This window comes from Mustela lutreola, chromosome 8 (genome assembly GCF_030435805.1).
Source record: "Mustela lutreola isolate mMusLut2 chromosome 8, mMusLut2.pri, whole genome shotgun sequence".
NCBI lineage: Eukaryota > Metazoa > Chordata > Mammalia > Carnivora > Mustelidae > Mustela > Mustela lutreola.
The window spans coordinates 106,050,812-106,070,585 of record NC_081297.1 but is presented as its reverse complement, the minus strand read 5'-3'; positions in this window follow the sequence as shown (position 1 = coordinate 106,070,585).

The following is a 19,774-nucleotide window of genomic DNA, read 5'->3' as shown; positions in this document are numbered from 1 at the left end:
TTGGCTAGGGTCATGATCCCGGGGTCCTGGGATGGAGCCAAACATCAGGTTCCCTGCTCAGCAGGAAGCCGGCTTCTCCCTCTCCCCCTGCTTGAGCTTCCTCTCTTGATGTGTCTCTGTCATATAAATAAATAAAATCTTTTTTTAAAAGATTTTATTTATTTATTTATTTATTTATTTGACAGAGATCACAAGTAGGCAGAGAGGCAGGCAGAGAAAGAGGAGAAAACTGGGTCCCCGCTGAGCAGAGAGCCCTATGCTGGGCTTGATCCCAGGACCCTGGGATCATGATCTGAGCCGAAGGCAGAGGCTTTAACCTACTGAGCCACCCAGGTGCCCCTAAATAAATAGAATCTTTAAAATACATATATATAGCTACTTTCTATCTATTTAGCATCCATATATAACCTACTTTTCACACTTGTGTTTTCTTTTTTTTATTATAAATTTTATCTTTTTTCAGGGTTCCAAAATTCATTGATTATGCACCACACCCAGAGCTCCATGCAACATTTGTATTTTCAAACACCAAAACAACCTCCACAACATGCCTATTTTCTTCAGTTTTTCAGCAGTAGACTAGTCATTCATTATAGGATATATGTAACAGGATTATTAGTGTTCCAGACATATTCCTCTCTCTATTTCCCCTTAGTAATTAGGATCAGTTATGTTAACCAACACAAGATTAGCCTCCTTTTCTCAAAATGACCAGTTGATAGTCTCAATTATATTCTTGGATCCAATTATATTCTTGGATCCCCTGGAAAATTCAATCCTCTCTTAGATACTAAGAGCTCTAAACCAGCGGAGCTTAAAATTTCAGCAAGAAGCAGCAAAATTTTATAAGTAGGTCATTTGGAATTACATTGGTGTGATAGTAAGTGATGCCATTCCCAAGTCTCTCACTTTGTTTTCAGGCCCTATGTATTACAGGTATGGACAAAATATGTTGGTCAGGGATTCAGAGAAAATACCATATCTGTAAAATAGCATCCTAATCTCACAAGCTTTTATTTCTGAGACGCTGCCATAACCAGCGTATCAATGTTCCATCCCACCACTTTATAAGGGCAACTGCTTCTGGATATATATTACTAGTTAATCTCATAATTATGAACTTGATACCTTTGTTCTTTTGCTATAGAATTTGTTTTTTGGTCAGAAAAAGTATTGTGTGGGATACTGTGAATAAGCTATTTAGTAAGTACTCAGATGTTAGGACAAAGAAACATAGTAAACAAAGAAGGCAAATCCAAATTCAGATTGATTACTCTGATTACACTGCTTACTCCATGACAGAACAGTTTAATAAAAACTATCTACCACTAAGCCACCCAGGCTTTATCCTGTTTCTGGAAGTTTGGACAAGGCTACATACCATGACTTAGGAAAATTCATGTTATTGAGCTGATGTAGAAACTTCACATGTGTTACCATCACTTAATTAATTCACTGCAAACACTGGCATGGCTGGAGAAAGATTTTCTCTCATCCACTGAATGACCATCATGGTCACGTGATTATAATGACCTCATCTTCAAAGTGGGACCTTTGGCAAAGCAGTTACAAAGAACACACGACTTAGACCCTTTTGGGTCCATCCAAAAGGTCTACCTACCCACATCTTCTTCAAACTTCGTTGTCACCAATCCACCAATACTGTATTTTCTAATGCATAAGCCATTGCCCATGAGTCAAAATATACACATACTTTCAGCTACTTTTATTCTAGGCAAGGTAGATAACAGGACATATCATTGTATGTTCCATCCATTGGGAGCATTTCCTTCCTGTCCTGTATTTCAGGAACATCCCTGAGCAAAGCTGTGATGTTTCAGGAGTCAGTCCATTTACAGCTTCTGCCACAGGAACCATCTATAAGCAGACTTGAGGGTTTTTTCCTATTCCAGGTTATGTGGAACTTCCTGTGAGGTCCTGAGGGCAGCTGGAGGAGAGAATAGAGTGTAGCAGAAGGACTTGCACAAGCCTTAGAGTACATATTATACTTCCACTTGACAATGGAGTGCTGGTGGACATGCCCTAATGTATAACTTGACAAACCAGACACCACTCAGTTCATGAGAAGCAGCTCAGTTGTATCCTGTAGTTAATATCCAGTCTTTGCTACAGTCTAATAGCACACCAAAAGACGGTTCTCAAAAGGAGACTAGCTACTTGCCACAGAAAGCATGGCATGTGTAGATTCTGCTAGCTGTTGAAAATATATATTTTTAACTTCTATTTTCGGAATTGGAAAAATACCCACAGTGTCCATACATGAATCCACCAAAAATACTCTGAGATGGACGTGGACTAAAATTCTGTTTACTTACTTATTTATTTATTTATTTCATTTTATTTATTTATTTAGAGAGAGAGCTTGCAGGTACCTGTGCGATTGGGGGCAGGGTCACGGGAGAAGGACAGAATCTCAAGCTGACTCTGCACTGAGTGTAGAGCCCAATGCTGGACTAGATCTCACAACTCTAAGATCATAACCTGAGCTGAAATCAAGAGTCAGGTACTTAACCAAATGACCCACCCAGGCACCCCACCCATTTATTTATACCAGAACTCATAAGCCCCCATTCTGATCAGTAGATCATAATGGTGACCAGAACCCCAAGAATAAATGCTATCTCAGAACCATTATCAATAATCACTGAAAGGTCCAATATCTTCCTTTACCCCAAACATCGTTACCTTGTTATCAACAATGGGAGAAAGATTTGTAGTACATACTTGCAATGTTTTAGTAGTCTTTCTTGCAGGATATATTAATCATTGGTTGACTGAAAATTTGGTTTTCATGGTGGCCCAAGATGAAAAAAGAGAGGATTACAGAAATCCCTTGTAATAAAAAAGGGGGAATCCAAAGTCTCAGGGAGAGCCAAAAATTATTCCCTTTCACTCAAGAGACTCTGGATCTATGTACTGACTCAGGTTTGGGAATTTGTAGAAAGACCATGATTATTATAATGTCTCAGATCAAGCCTCTATTCTCTGACCTTGAGCTGCCCATCTATTTCATTCCTAGGGTTCCAAGACTAATAAGCCCCCACTAAGAATTTTTGGCATCAAACCAATTCTGCCTACTGAGATAACTGCTCAGCCTATCTGACATAGTACCACATTTGCATTCTGCTACATAAAACTTTATCATTCCCATTGAAGTTAGGATTCTGTCTCAATGGCAGCATGTTCTATCCATTCTTTCAACCTATAGAGGACATCCAGCCACAGCTATCCCCCATCAATGTATTTATCAATGATCTGAATATTCTTGAGAAGCACAGTCATGAGAAAGTTGAGTTGATCACACATGTTAATCTCAATCTAACATTCCTAATTCCCTACAATTCTAATTTCTTCCTTTTCATGATACTAAGGAATTTCTAACATCTCTACTTCATTTAGCCTAAAGTACCTTTAAGTCTAAGATTTAGTCAGCCATCAGAACAAACAAAAAACACTCTCAAACACTCAAGCTACACATTAAATCCCAAAGCTCTGGTAACTGTGTCCATATCAATAAATTTAGCCCCATCAAAGCCTTGGTCTACTACCCTCAAAATCCCAAAATCTGTTTCTAATACATAATCCTCAGATTTCTGCTGCTATAAATATATTAGCAAAATTGTTTAACCCCTTTTCTCTAAGGCTTGATGTTGCAGTTGTTTTCAGAAACATTCAAGGATCTGATCAGGCTAAAGGCATGGAAACAGTAAGGGTAGTAAGGGTGTTACAGAAGAACTATCATCCCTTTGCAAAGGACTGCCTCAGAAAGGGCTGTTTTAGGGTCTTCATGCAAAGCAAGATTAGCATCATCACACAAGAGAGGAGCTGTTTCTGCTGCCAAAAGAGTCTGGGGAGGTTCAGGAGTACAAGCTATACAGACTTCTGCAAGTCCTTCTAAAGTGACATCATTTCAATGATGCGGTCCAAATTTTTCTAAAGCAGTGTTTTCAATTTTGTGAAAAATGAGCAGACCAAACTATAAATTCAATCTACCTTGTAATGCAACAACCTGCAGCATCAGACTTTCCATATGATTTCCATCTAAATTAGTCTTGAGGCTACAAAAGATGAGAGATTCTTTAAGGATAGTTATAAAAATTCCATAATTCTCAAATTATTACTAGAACTGAAAATTTAAAATATTGAGCCTATCTCTTTCTTTCTTTTAGCTCACTGGCATAATTTAGAGGGGGAAAAAACTATTTCTAAGTCCTTTTTTTCTTCATGTCCCCCCACAGTGGTCTACCATAGTAGTCACCCTCTCTTCTATACCTTTGCCTTCAATAGGTAACTTATTTCAGACGATCACAAACAATAAGTTAGCAACTGCTTAATCTCTGCCATAGTTGCCTCTTAATATAATCAAGTCCTATTTCTTCGATGTTTTATTGCCTACAGCCATTTCCGGTACTAATTACTTTATCACTCAGTTCTCAGCTGCACACAACAGAATCCACTTTAACTGGTTTAAGCAGAAAGAGTTTTATATAGAAAATTGTGTCCTTTCATACATTTTGAAAAGCTAGAGGAACAGGCTCCAGGCTAATCTCTCAGGACCAACTGCTATCCCTTAAAACCACTCTGCTTCTGCTATGAAGCAGCACTTGAGAAAGTGACCATCACTACTGCAGGAAGGTAACATATCAGGAGTCCTCTTATACTACCGTTGACTGCAAAACCATACTAACTGGCATGACTGGGACACTGCTGTGACAGGAAGCACGTGGTCAGAAAACCAACTGCCATGTTAAGGGGTCACCATGTCATATGCCGGCTCTGGAACCATGTCACCTCTCTCATAATCCATGCTCCCATAGTTATGGGAGAGCTAGCTCTCTTGCCTATGTTTATATTTTAATCAAAGTCTTTGGCAACATCCGTATCTGATTAGTGAAACATAACTCATATTTGAATGTGATTTCTGGAAATCTGGGAATAAAGTTTTAGCTTTCCACTCTTAGCATACTGGAAAGTGCTAGGGATGGATGTTGAGTTAACCATTATCGTTTGTAGTTTGCCTTTTCACTGTGTGTCAGAAACACTTCAAAATCACAATGATAGGCCTAGAAAAGGTACACTACATGCCATATTTTTTCTTCTGCCCCATAAATGGCGGAAAGACAGGGAAAATTTACTTAGAGTCATAGTTAGAACCAATGACCCACATCCACAAACTCTACTACAAAGCAAATTATATAGACAGATACAAACACTATAAAACTCAAGAGGCTTTTTTAACAGTTTTATTGAGGTGTAATTGATGGGCAATATATCATATATATTTAAAGTACAGTTGACTCTTGAGCAACAAAGGGGTTAGGGACCCCAGGCCCCTGCACAAAGATTCACATGTAATTTTTGATTCCCCCAGAATCAAACAGCTTACTATTCACAGGGGACCCTACCTATAACATAAACAGGCAATTAACACATACTTTATAAGTTATATACATCATAAACTGTATTCTTACAATAAAGCAAGCTAGAAAAAAGAAAATGTCAAAAGAAAATAATTTATAGTACCATATTTATTGAAAAAATCCACATATAAGTGGACCCATGCAGTTTGAATGGGTGTGTTTCAAGGATCAACCATATATAACATGATGTTTTGATATATGTAAACATCTATGAAAACACTGACACATCATGATAATGAACATATCCATTAGCCCCAAAAGTTTTCCCAGATTTCTTTATAATCCATCCCAATAGGGGTTCTTTTATTTTTTTTTTAAGATTTTATTTATTTGAAAAAGAGAGAGACAGAGAGCACAAGCAAGGAGAAAAGGGAGAAGCAGGCTCCCCACTGAGCAGGAAGCCCAATCTGGGGCTCAATCCCAGGGTCCTGGGATCATGACCCGAGTTGAAAATAGATGCTTTACTGACTGAGCTACCCGAGTACCCCATTCTTCTTAATTTGACATTGCATCATATTAGCTAGTTCATTCCCAAATAGGGGGAGAAAGAACCAACCTTCCCCCACAACAGAGCAGGCTATGTTCTCAAACCCAAAATGCTTCCAGTATAATTCTTCCAATTCTTTCATAGATAATCCAGGAAAAAAAAGATCAACATTTTGGGGCATAGCCCTAGTTCTCTCCTTATTCATTATAAAACTCAATATAATTCAACACATAATATAAATCATTGGCTCTTAAATGTGTATAACAGAACATCAATGCATATACCACAGTTGTTTCTCCAAATTTGGATCAGTGTGAAAATTTTTACATGTTACAACTGAGAACACCCACTATTGACAGCAATATCTATCAGCAACTAAGATGAACAAGTCATACAACATGGGCACAATTTGCAACCAATGAGCCATAAAAGGTATAATAAACAACAGATAAGAAGAACCAAAAAAGATTTTGTATTTACTAAAACAAACCAAAAATATTATTGGTACTAAATATATGAGAAAGAATACCAGAGTAGTAAACACTTCTACTCAAACAGAAATATAACACTTAACACTACCAAGGGAACTGTATAATAACTTTCAAATATATTACTCCAAAACTCTATTATTTAGAAATGTGACATGAGCATAAATAGAATGGGAACCACTGGGGGTGGGAAAGAACACACATATAAACCAGTGGTTCTCAGACTTTATAAGCTTCAAAATCACCTACAAGATTTCTTAAAATACAAAGTTTTAGGTCCCACACCAGAGATTCTGATCAAGAGATCTGGGGTTGGTGGGGGCCCAGGGATTTGCATTTCTAACAAATTCATAAACTGATGCTGCTGCTAGTGGTTTGTGGACCACAGAATGAGAGCCACTGCCTGACCTAGTCTTCCAGTTTAATTCATAGAAATATTGAACTAAGAGTCAGAAGAAAAAGGAAAGCCAATAAACCTTGGCCAAGAATGTGGGCATTTAGCATAACCAGAGACAATGTCCTCCAACTAAGGAATAAATGGGAGAGGGAAAAAAGAAAACAAACACAGGATCTATACAAAAATTCTGTCTACCAAATGAAGAAAAGAATGAAAGTATAAAATAAAAATGATAGAAAAAGAACACACAGTGAGGAAGAGATAATTCAGATAAGAAGTACTAAAGAAAATAACTACTTTGTCCTGCAAAGGAAATTAGAGAAATCAAGAACTCTATAAAACAGGAGATGAAATGCAAGACGGTATGACCAAAAAATAAGGAAGATGAAAAGAGAAGTGGCAAAGAAAATCAAGATGTTAGGGGAAAATACACCATTGGAAAACAGCATTTGAAGCAGTGATAAGCAAAAGAAAAGTAAAAAAAAAAAAAAAAAAAGAATCTATAGAGGACAGACTTGAGAAAGTCTCAAAGAAATAAAGAGGAAAGGGACAATGAGAAAGAAATTAAAGAGAAAATGGTGGATATGACATAAAAGCCACACAAATCCAATATGGAGTTAGTTAATATGCCTGAAGAAAACAAGAAAATAATTGAAAATAAAGATTTTTTTCAATTTGTTATATGAAAGTGAGATTTCTGATTTGATCTTGAATACAGTCAAAAATAAGTATATACCCTCTTGAAGAAATGAGAGTTCAAGATTAAAAAATGTAAGACAAAAAATATAAGGCCTCCTAAGCAGAAGAATCATGTCACCTCCCTTCACATAACTGATGTCCTAACTCCAGGTTTTGCTCTGGTCTCATCTCTGCCTACTCAAAAACTTCAAATAGCCGGTACTTCTCATCCTCTGTTTTCAAATTTAATGTCAAATTCCCAGAACCCTTTCCCGAATTTCTATAAAGCTTACCTTAGAAGGACTGTCATTTCACCCTAATTATTTATTTCTTCATAGCAATGTTTGGGTTTTTTTAAGGTATTATTCTTGGGCACTTGGGTGGTTCAGTTGGTTAAGCATCTGCCTTTGGCTCAGGTCATGATCTCGGGGTCCTGGGATTGAGTCCCACATTGGGCTCCCTGCTCAGCAGGGAGTCTACTTCTCCCTCTCCCTCTGCTTCTCCCCTCTGTCCATGTTCTCTCTCTCTCTCTCATGCTGTCTCTCTCTCAAAATAAATAAATATAATATTTTTTAAAAAATAAAATAAAGGTATTATTCTTTTGTTAATTATCTATAACTTCCCAATAGAATTTAAGCTCCACAAAAAGAAGTCATGTTTATTTCATTCATCATTGTGTTCCTAGCATCAACTACAGTGTTTGGCACATAATGTTTAGTCGATAAATGTGTTTAATGAATAAATAAATAATTATAAATTTACCACAACTAAAACCATGCTTTAGGTTATTGGATCAAATGGAATAAACTAACAAGTCTAAAATTAGACCCAAGCATATACAGGAGTTCTGAATACATTAAAATAGCATTTTAGGTTGGTGGAGAAGTAATCAGTACCTTGACTGGTCATTTGGAAAAAAAGTAAAGTATAATCCCTTATGTGAATGGCATTAGAGGAAGTCAAGGAATGGTGAATAAATTGGCATAGAACCAAAAGATGAAAACACTCAGAAAGTGACATGTGCATAAAGTGAAAAGTCTAATAAGGCAGGAACTCAGAAAACACCATGAGATAGAAGCCATCAGGAATTTTCAAATGTTTCAGGAAAGGTTTCCATGAATATAAAGGATTATACAAATCTTATTTAATTCTGAACAGAAAGCCGATACTGGGCTATGTAAACATAATACCAAAGAAAGAACTTAAAATGAAAAGATAAATAGCTTTGACGCCATACAAATTTAATACTCTTCTAGTACAAAAGTAATACACACCACAAATAACTAAATAATAAATGACAACCAAGATGAGAAGTTGTAGCATATTTGGTAAGTGATTATTGTTTCTAATATGCTCTCCCACTCAAAACCTTAGAACCTCTTCTCATCATGTTTAAAAGGAAACTAAAATCTTCCCCTGGCCTTCAGGACTCCTGGTTCCCTCTCTGACTTCATCGTCTAGCACTGCCCTAAGACCCTGTGCTGTCAGTGTGGCTACCAGTTCTCCTGGATGGTTTAAGCCTACCATCTAGAAAATCATTGTCCTTGCTGACCCTGCCAGCACAACCTTCTACCTTCTACCCAGAACAACCATCCCCCAGATACTGGTTTGGCTGACTTTTCATTGCTTGTAGAACTCTGTTAAGTGTCATCTCCTCTAAAAGAATGTCCAGAATACCAGCTAAAATTACACACACATGCACACACACCCATACACACACACACCCCACTATCCTGTTTTAATTCTCACATATATTGCTACCTGACATTTTATTACATAAAGCTAAAATGTCAAGTTGAAAAGAGCAGGGACTTTCTCTGTTTGGGTCATTACTGAATCCTTCATATCCCCTATATTATAGGAACTAAAACGTGGCTGGCATGAGATAATTGCTCCATAAACATCTGATGGAAGATAGATTGAATAAATGAGTGATTCCTTTGCTCCTTCACCTACAATCTGCACTCCACACATACACACTTAAATTCCTCAAACAGCATTTAGAACTTTAAAAAAACTTTACTTAGAATAAAATCTAACACTCCTAGTCACAGCCCATGAGGTCCTAACGGATCAATCTCTGCTTACTTCTCCATTCTTATTTTCTTCCTCTTCTAGTGCTCTCTCTCTCTCTAAGGCTCTTTGCGCTGGAGGTACACCAGTCATACTTCTGTCCTTCCAACACTCAAGGTCATCCCAGTCAGGGCTGGGACAATTGCCTGGAAAATTCTCTTCGTGACTCCTTTCGTTCAGATTTCTGATAAAATCCAATTTCCTAAGAAAAGCCTTTCTTGACTGCACTACCTAACATTACCTCTCTGTCATTCAAGTACTATCATATTTGCCTATTTTGTTTTCTCCAAACATATATCATTATTTGTAATTATCTTGGTTACTTGTTTGCTTGATCTCCTCTCTAGAATGTTAGTTCTATAAAAGCAGAGGTTGTAATGGTCTATTATACCACCAACACTTAGAATAATGTCTGGTACATAAAAAACACCAAATAAAATTTCATTAAATGAATTGTACAATGATACATACATGTTTATGTTTGAACTCACATTATTTATAAAGGCACAAAACTGAAAATAATATGAAATACATCCATGGAGAATTAAAGTATTTATAGAGAATATCCTTACACTGGAACACATTGCAAACACTAGTTATGATAATAAAAATCTTTATTTAGATCAATATGCAATAACGATCATCATAATATATTGATGAATTAAAACAGATTACAGGGCCCCTGGGTGGCTCAGTCAGTTAAGCATCTGCCTTCAGCTCAGGTCATGAGCCCAGGGTCCCTGCGGAGTGGGGAGTCTGCTTTTCCTTCTGCCCATCCCCCAGCTTCTGTGTGTTCTCTCTCTTTCTCTCACAAAAATACATAAATAAAATCTTAATAATCAAGTAAAACAGATTATGTATTTTGTTTGATCCAATTTTAGTAAGTATGCTTATGTTTCTGACTGTATAGTTATAGGTCTGATAAGATATTTGTCAAAACATTTGCAATTGTCTTGAGTGATAGGGTACATTTCACATACTATTTACCTTCTGTGGTGTGTGTGGGTGTGGGTGTGGGTGTGTGTGTAATGTGTAGTTTGGAGTTTGTTTACAATGAATATGTATTATTTATAATCAGCTTTTATTTTGAAGGGGGAAAGGCACAGGTGTTCTTCTCTGTGAATACACAATACAACTAATCATCTTGTTTTAAAACAACATACAAATACCAAGCTGAGTGACTTTGATTTTTAGAAATAGAGAAACAGCAGCAGAAATTTCTTAAACATATATCATTTTCTATTTGAAAATACATATTTGGCTTCAATTTGTAAATATATATTGGCTTCAAAAATAAACAATTACTGGATAGTTCATGCACCTTCCTCCTGATCTATCTTGACTGAAGAGTTGAATGGAACATTTTATAATAATAAAGTCCTTTTTCCCCGGATCTCAATCTTGCTATACGAAAAAATGAACTATGAGGACTTATCACCAATTTTGAGTTTTCTTACTTACTATAAATCACACATTTTACTTCATACAGTGTACCTAATACACTCCAAATTACATATTAAAGAAAATTACATTTAGTCACTGGACTCTTTTCAGTCAGACTATAGTCTAGTCTTAATTCAGAGAGGGTTTTTATTTTATTTATTCATTTATTACAATTATCAAGTCAGAAAAATTCATGTCAGAATTCACTAAAGAGAAGATACAAGGTAATAAAAGACCACTTCTACTCAAACATTCAATAATAACCATGTAATTACAGAGGCATTAAAAAAAAAATCTCAGGAAATTCAAGTAAAGCCATTCTTGTAAAAAGGCATTTGTGCGTATCTACTGTCACGTATGGAGTTGTCTGTTCATCACAGCTGAGAATCACAGCCGTTCCTATAAATCATACTGACACACTTTGTTCTAGTCCAGCTTGCAAGATAGCTGCTTTCCCGACATCCCCAAATCACCAAACGAGGAGCGGGATGTAGTCAAATTACTTTTCTGACAAAGAAAAGAGAACAAAGAAAACTTGCAAGGATGAATTTATATGAGAATGAAACGTGCTTGGAAGACCAAGAACAAAGAGATCCCTGTGATTCCTGTGGGCACCGTGATATGCCAAAATTGTTTTATGACACTTAGCCATAATTGCAGCTAACCACACTGTTGGGGCTCTTTTCTTGGCAGGCACAGAGCCTATGAATATGTGTGTGTATTTGTGTGTATGTATAAATTAATTTCCTTGGGAAGATGTGATTGCTCCACCTGTTATAGTCTGTCTCCATCTTAAATTTTCATCAAATGTTGCCAATTAGTTCACAAAACAGAACTGAAGAGTGAAAATTGAGGTGCAGAATGTCTGGTTTATGGATGAAATTAGTTATGTCCGGTGATTTCTGTGGCTGCTTTAAATATTCTGTTATTAAATTGATTAAATAATTAGAGCTGCTACAAACGTCAGAAGGAATTTCACGTCAAATTTCAACGGGTGCCTTGGAAATGTCATATACTTTCTACTGCTGTGGGGTTCTTTACATTTCTGGAAAGTCACCTGAGGTTTTCACCATCATACAAGAGATAGTTGTGGCAGGATGAAAGAGTTATCCCCCAGGAATTAGAGGACTGGATTTTGTAATTTATAAGCACCATCACCCTGAGCAAATAACTCACCTCTCTGAGATTTTTTTGTCATACCTAAGAAATGCAAATAAGATTTGTTCTGCCTATCTCATAGGATTCTTTAAAGATTAAATAAAGTAAGCCATGTCATTTGAAATGCACTTTGAAAATTGGGAAGTAGAAAATAAATTCAATAACATTATTATTTAAGAAAATCACTGTACCAGGAACTAGTTTGAAGTAATCATAAAAGAGCCACTCAGCACAATTGATATCACTCAGTGTCTATTGAGCATCTACTCTTTAGCAAGCACTTCAGGTGTTCAAAGATGACTAAAACACTGTCTTCCTTCACATTCACACTCTAGTAAAAACTATGTAACACAACTCAAAATACAAAAACACCTAGCAAGACGAAAGTGCTAAATGATGTATATCAACAGACGACTGATAAAAAATAAAAGATTTCACCATGACCTTCCATGACGACAGAAGTGCTGAGCCTTGATGGACAGAAACTTTGTTTTCCCCTCCCCTCCCCGCCTTTCTTTTAATGGCTTTTTAGATTTGGATATAGAGATTTAGATTGATAAGTAATCATATTCCTTTCCTACTCCAAGTTCAAAGCCAATTGAGAAGCAGATGCTGTTATGAGAGAGATGCATATTTTTTTTTTAAATCAGCTTTGTTGCAGATAAGATTAAATTACAAAATGCAATTTAACCTATTGCCACTATACAGTCCCTTAGGTAAAACTTAGCACTGAGCTCAGGTAGATTTGGAAAACTGGAGACCTCCCTAGTAGCAGCAAGGCAGAACAGAACGTGTACATCCTGAAAACAGACCACTCCACAAATAAGAGGAGCCCTAAAGGAGCTGCACTGAGGTGGCTTAGACCCATTTCCAAAATCCCTCAATCAGGTAAGTCACACCTACTTCCTGGAGGAGGAACGAGTGAGGCCAGTCAAAAAAGGCCATCAGGGTTACTCTATAGAAATAAATCCTCTCATGGAAACATGAGTCCAGACACGTGGGGGCTTCTTAGCATGAGAGTGAGGTATAACTATAGCTTCATTTTTTTCAAATGAGTAACCATGTAAATAACCCAACTTTTCCATTTAATTTAAAAGCCTTTCTTCAGGGCACCTGGGTGGCTCAGTGGGTTAAGCCACTGCCTTCAGCTCAGATCATGATCTCGGGGTCCTGGGATCAAGCTCCACATGGGGCTCTCTGCTCAGGGGGGAGTCTGCTCTCTATCCCCTTCCCCTGCCTGCTTCTCTGCCTACTTGTGATCTCTCTCTCCCTGTCAAATAAATAAATAAAATCTTAAAAAAAAAAAAATAATGAAATAAAAGTGTTTCTTCATACACCAAATTTTCTGTTTAGATGTATTGCATACCTCTCTTCTCTGCACCATTGCTTTAATTTTACCCCATTTAAAACATATTTATATCTGGAAAGATTAGCTTCCCCGTGTTATTATGCTATGTTTTGAAAAATAGTTAGGAGTAATGAATGGAAGCTGTTTAGGGAAGCAATCCAGGTAGAGGAGATAGCGAAGCAGGAACAAGAGGTGAGAATGGACATTACATACTCAGGGGAAAATGAATGGACCACAGTAGCTGCAGTAGAGACTTTCCAGCAAAGGAGTTGGAAACCATAATCTTAGAGAAGTGTTTGAAGTAATGTGACAGAGTAAGTCACATTTCCCTATAGACACAGATGGTTTTTAAAGAGGGTATCAAATGACCAAAAGGGTCTTTGTGAAGATTATTGCTATATTATCCTCATTAATTTAGAAATGAAAAAGGGAGCGCTCCACTAATTAAAGTAGTCTAGGTGTAGGAACATAAGGACAAGGATGACAGCGGAACACATATGTCGCCCTGAATGTTTAAACAAGACAAGGAATTTGGTTTCCCAATTTAGTCTAGCCAATTATATAACTAAGGCAAAAACACACCTCACTCCTAAATATCTTGCTAACACGCAGTCCTTGTTGTAAATTGTGTCCTTATTATTGTGGCACACTTCTAGAAATGAGGAATGCCTAACAGAAGAGATAAGAATTTTAAAATATGATTAGCACCAGGAATATCCTTAGGGGAAATTTTAAAGTAAGAAAAATTTACTTTTAGGAATTCCTACTTCAACTCCCAAAACACATGAAGAAACCATTCTTAATTTTGATGGAAATCCTGTGTTATTAAGTTTTTTACTTAAAATTTTGGGGTACTACTTGACTGGAGGAGCAGCTGAGAAAAGAGATGGCACAGAGATCCCAGAAAATGGGAGAAATTAGTTATCGGAACTAGAAAAGCCAAATCAGGAACTAACCCCAAAGTCACCTTTGCTACCCAAATAAGCTGAGGAATGAATGGGGCTTTCCTAAAGGAAACGGGATGAAACGGATCATACCGAAGAGACTGAAGTCTTTGACACAGGGGGAGTTAAGGAATCTTCTTTTGGCTATTGTATAAACTGGATGTTGTGAAAACAGATTTTAATTAAAAAATGTTATTTATTGTGCTCGCTTCGGCAACACATATACTAAAAAATGGTATTTACTATCAAGCCCACATGGACCATTAGTGAGACTCTAGCTAGACGCTAGCATAGAACCATCTATAAAACTTGAAGGAACTTAAAAAAAAAAAAAAAAGAAAAGGAAAGGAAAGGAAAAATTCCAGATTTATGTGAAGATCAAGCTACAGTGATGACCACAGAAGTATTCTTATGTGTCCTAATTAAAATGCCCCCAACAAAAGGAGAGGTTGAACAAAGTATCGTTCTTTCTCAAAATGGAATTCGTAACAATTCATAACATTTTACAAAGCGATGTAAAAGAGATACACTTCTACGTGGTGCTGTGAGGATCTCTGTGGACCTTCTCCCGTGCGGAAGTACTAGAACTGGAGAAAATCATATTTAAAAAGCAACAATTGAAAGTCTGTGAAAATTGTCCTAAGGGCATATAGCAAATGGAGAAACATTTATCCAAGAAAACCTAATAAATCTTCGTAAGAACAGTTCAGTGTGATGAAAGCTATACTCCAGGCAGGTGCTGCCACGAAGAGCTCCTTCTTTCCCCCAGCTCCCAGACTAGGGTGGTTTCTCCCTAAAAGGGAGAGTCTCCCAGCATTTGTCACACCCACTGCCTGTGCCCTGATCTGTATTTGCAGAAACTACTCCAAGCAAGAGTGGTCTGGAGCTCCCGTTCTCCACCAGCACCCACTAGTAGAGCAGAAGCTATATATACGGCGGGCTTGGCGGATCACCCTCACCTCAGCTCTTCAAAGGGAAATATTCCACACCAGGCGTGACAAGCTGAGGACCCCAGCACTACCACACATCCTCAGTTCCCACTCATAGAACATGATGGTCCTTCTGAGAGAAGTGACTCACTGTCCCTGACCCCAGCTCCCATACAGTGGTATAGACGTTTCTCCTAGTGAGAGAAGAAGGCCATCAGGAGGAGATCTAAGAGGACTGACTTTATTTGCAACAGTGAGAGGGGAGTTCAAGCCTAGGGGCATTATTGAAAACAACGGAAATATCTGTGGTGTGCAGTTAAGAGGTGGCTGGTAGTTAGTTACACACACACACACACACACACACACACACACACACACGGGTAAGCCAGTTTTAACTGAGAACCAGAGGGGAGAAAGCTAAGCTAAGTAGAGCCCTCCGGGGGTGCAGAAAAGGCCTTGAAGGACTACCTGGGCAAAAAGGCCTGACTTTAATTGGATCAGACTACAAGCAAGTTGGCCCCAGGGCATTGTCAAAAACAATAGAGCAACCAGCTCACAATTAAGAGAAGCTAATAGCTGGATGTGGTACCAACAGAGACAGACCAGCCAAAACCTGAAGAGGGAGATCAGAGATAAAGACAGTGTCCAAGAGAGCCTAACAAAAACCACTGTCTTCCCACTGAGTCCTGCCAGGGCCTTCTAGAAATTCAACCTCCTCCACTTTATATGTTCTCCCTGGAAGCAACAAGCACCTCCTCTCTCCAGCGTTTCTCACGGAGCTGTTCCAGAAACTCAGCTTTGGGGCATGACAAAATACCATAGGTCAAGACTTTATAGGAAAATAGGAAACTTTCCTGCACAGGACAGGGTCTAGGAACCCGGCTAGAGGCTGGTTCCTTAAAAACAGTGTTAATGTGCCCCTCTCTAGTTTCAAAAGTCAGTGATCAATTGATGTATCAGTACGTTCTTCAATAATAACAAAGACACTTCAATCTGGTAATCGAACATGGTAGCAACAATAAACCAGTGAAAACACTTGATGTCCGGCTAGTCCAGAGTTACTTGTCAATACCCTGGGCCCCAAACGTAATAGGAACTGTAGATCTCAGCATAACCTACTACTTGGAACTCTCTGGACACAGAATATTCTCTCCTTCTTCCTGCATGTGCTAATCTCTGCTTAGAAGGCCCTTCCCTCCTTTTCCCACTCCACCCACCTGGCCAATTCCTAATTATTATTTGAATTCTATTAAAACATGACTTTCCCCATAAATTTTCCCTAAAGTGCCCAGTCTGGTTTAGGGTTCCTCTCACTCCCATAGCATCGAGAGCCTCCTTCTAATGCATCCCCCGTATTACAGCAGAGTTACCATTTACTGATGCCTTTGATGATAAACCCTAATTAAAGATTAGAATCATTACTCATTAGTCCTCTTAATACTAATAGTACTAATGCTATTATTATTAATTATTATTGTTAATTATTATATTATATAAAATATATTATGTATTATATAATTAATTATTAATAGTAATGATTAGTAGTAGTAGTAATAGTACTAATACTAATAGTACTCTTAGTACTTAGTACTCTTATTACTAAGTTATAGTACTTGGCACCATGCCAGGGATAGATGGGCTCAGCAAATGTGTGATGAGTGAAACTTCAGGGGTACAAAATTGCTAAAAAGAAGCCAAGGCATCCCCAAAATTGAGACTATGACCACAAGAATAATTCTAGAACCCACTGCTGGTCATTCTAACCCTTCAAACATATTGTCTGTCTTCATCAAGAGCCAAGTGGACAGAGCTATGCCTACAGGTCCCAGAAGACTCTCTGTAGCTATTGGAGGCTACAGAATAGATAAACCAGAATAAAATAATGTGATGATGTGTGCTCATTTGCATTTAAACAAAGACATCTTGGATATTATGCCTTTACTCATAGAAATGGTTTAGCACCTGAATTTCAGGCATAATAGGAGATACTGTGTACATGAAACTTTCCTTGAGGTCTTGCTCAAATATCACTTCATAGGTGATCTCTTATTTAGGGTCACCAGATAAAATATGAGGTACTCTATGTTTTAGTAGATGTGTGCCCCAAATATATAAATATATAAGGATATCCCAAATATTGCATGAGATAGACGTATACTTTAAAAAATTGTTGCTTATCTGAAGTTCAAACTGAAGTGGGCATCCTGTATTTTTTCTTTTTTTTTTTTTTTGGCAGGAAAAAAACTGTAAAAAGAACATAGTGTAATAGGAATTTTCTGATTAATTTAGGTTTAACCCCTTATATCAAGAGTTACTAGGCCTTCTTCATCTTCTCCCCAAATTTAATTAAAAATTAAAGAACATTTTAAATGCCGCACCATGTTCATTCACTATTTCTGCCAAAACTCTGCTAGCCATTGAAATGACTGTCCTAGTGTATAGTTGAAAAAACTTGGGCCCACGAAGAGTCGGCAGCAGAAACCTTCCAGCCTGGTTAGCAAGCCAGCCGGCTCCTTAGCACACTCTGTCACTTGTATTATGATTTTACTAGTCACAATAAAAATAATTATATTCTCATTAAATAAGACTATTTCTCATAATAGTCTAATTTGATCTCCAGTGAGGATGTGATCCAGCAGTGCTTTGGAAAGCACAGCGCTGTTGATCTCAATGGCAGCCGACTTGGCACAAGGCACAGAGAATTATGCTTTCCTGTTCAGTATCACCACCACCTGTGACATTCCAAAGGTTTGTGCTTCATAGAAATTAAATATCCTGCTCTGGCTGAAAATATTTCCATTCATAACAGTTACACATGGACACTGAGGAGGATTCAATATCCCCAACTTCCCCTAGTGAGGCTTTCTATGTCTTTCTTTAGATATATTTTGTGTAAAACACACACCTTGCTATTTTATCACCGTATTAAGATTAAAGTCATACAAGTATGACTATTGTCATCTTTATGAACTTTTTATCACTATCAATTTTTTTAAAAACCTAAATGCTGTCTACAGAAAGACTGCCTTTGAATGTACCCTTCAAAGCCATTTTATCACATTAAAAATAAAAAAATCAGTTGTGCCATTTAAAATTCCATGGTGGAAGCAGAAACATTGCCAGCATCTTCATGTGTGTTACTTCCTTTCACACTCAGTTCTGCTACTTATAATTTTAAATGTACTTTTAAAAAGAACATCTCAACTGCACCCAACTGGAGAGCCAAGTCCTAATATATGTCCAGGTGCATCAAGCATTGTTTCAAGATTACCATGGTAACCCCTAATTAAGGGAAAGAACTGCACATCAAAGGCTGAGCTCACACAGTTCATTTTCTTTCTGAAGAACACCTAGTGTTCATCATTTGATTTTGTTGAGATAATCCTTTCTTCATGTGAGTTTCATCATGGTCTAGCCCTGCCTCCTTCAAATTCAGATGCTGCTCTTTACAAAACCCCACCATACCTCCAGGGTTTCCTCTAGGGTATCTTCTTTCTGTTTCAGAGCCATTGAAAATGGGACTGTCCACGAGGGAAGTCTGAATAGGATTCAGCTATGTCCAGGCACAACTGCGTGTCATTTCCGCTCTTCAATCCAGGATGAACTATACACATCAGCTTGTGGAAAGTCCTTCCCAGAGAGTGAAGAATATGGCTAACAGGACTCCTTAGAAGGTCACATACTCAAAAGGCAATATCATTGCCTCAAATCCCACACAATTAGCTGATGTTAGAAGCTGGTAGGATTAAACAATTTTTCACAGTGAAAGGGATCCTCTCTATGGGAATCTGCCCAGATCTTGTCTCCAGATCTCTGTCCAGAGATATCTCCTCCAAGGAGATTTCTAAATCAGATATCCCATTCTAAGTCAGAATGGTCTTCTCACTTTCCCTTGTTCTCACCTGTGGCTGCACTTGAGGAGAATCTACATAGTTTTGTCTACTTAGTTTAAGAACCACTGGCCTGGGGCAAGGCCTAGGAATAGGCATTTTAATAGTTCTCCCAAATGATTCTAATGCTCAGTCAGGGTTCAAAGCACTGCCTTTTTTTGCTTTTCCAATTATTGTTCTGGTATAAACTCTATGCCAAGCTTCTTCTTTTTTTTTTTTTTTTTAAGATTTTATTTATTTATTTGAGAGAGAGACAGTAAGAGAGAGCATGAGCGAGGGGAAGGTCAGAGGGAGAAGCAGACTCCCCATGGAGCTGGGAGCCCAATGTGGGACTCAATCCCACGACTCCAGGATCATGACCTGAGCCGAAGGCAGTCGTCCAACCAACTGAGCCACCCAGGCGCCCTATATGCCAAGCTTCTTTCAGGGTCTTCCCTTTGGGATCTCAAGATGATTTTCTTAGCTTTTGTAGAAATTGGCTCTTGAAAATAGAAAGCT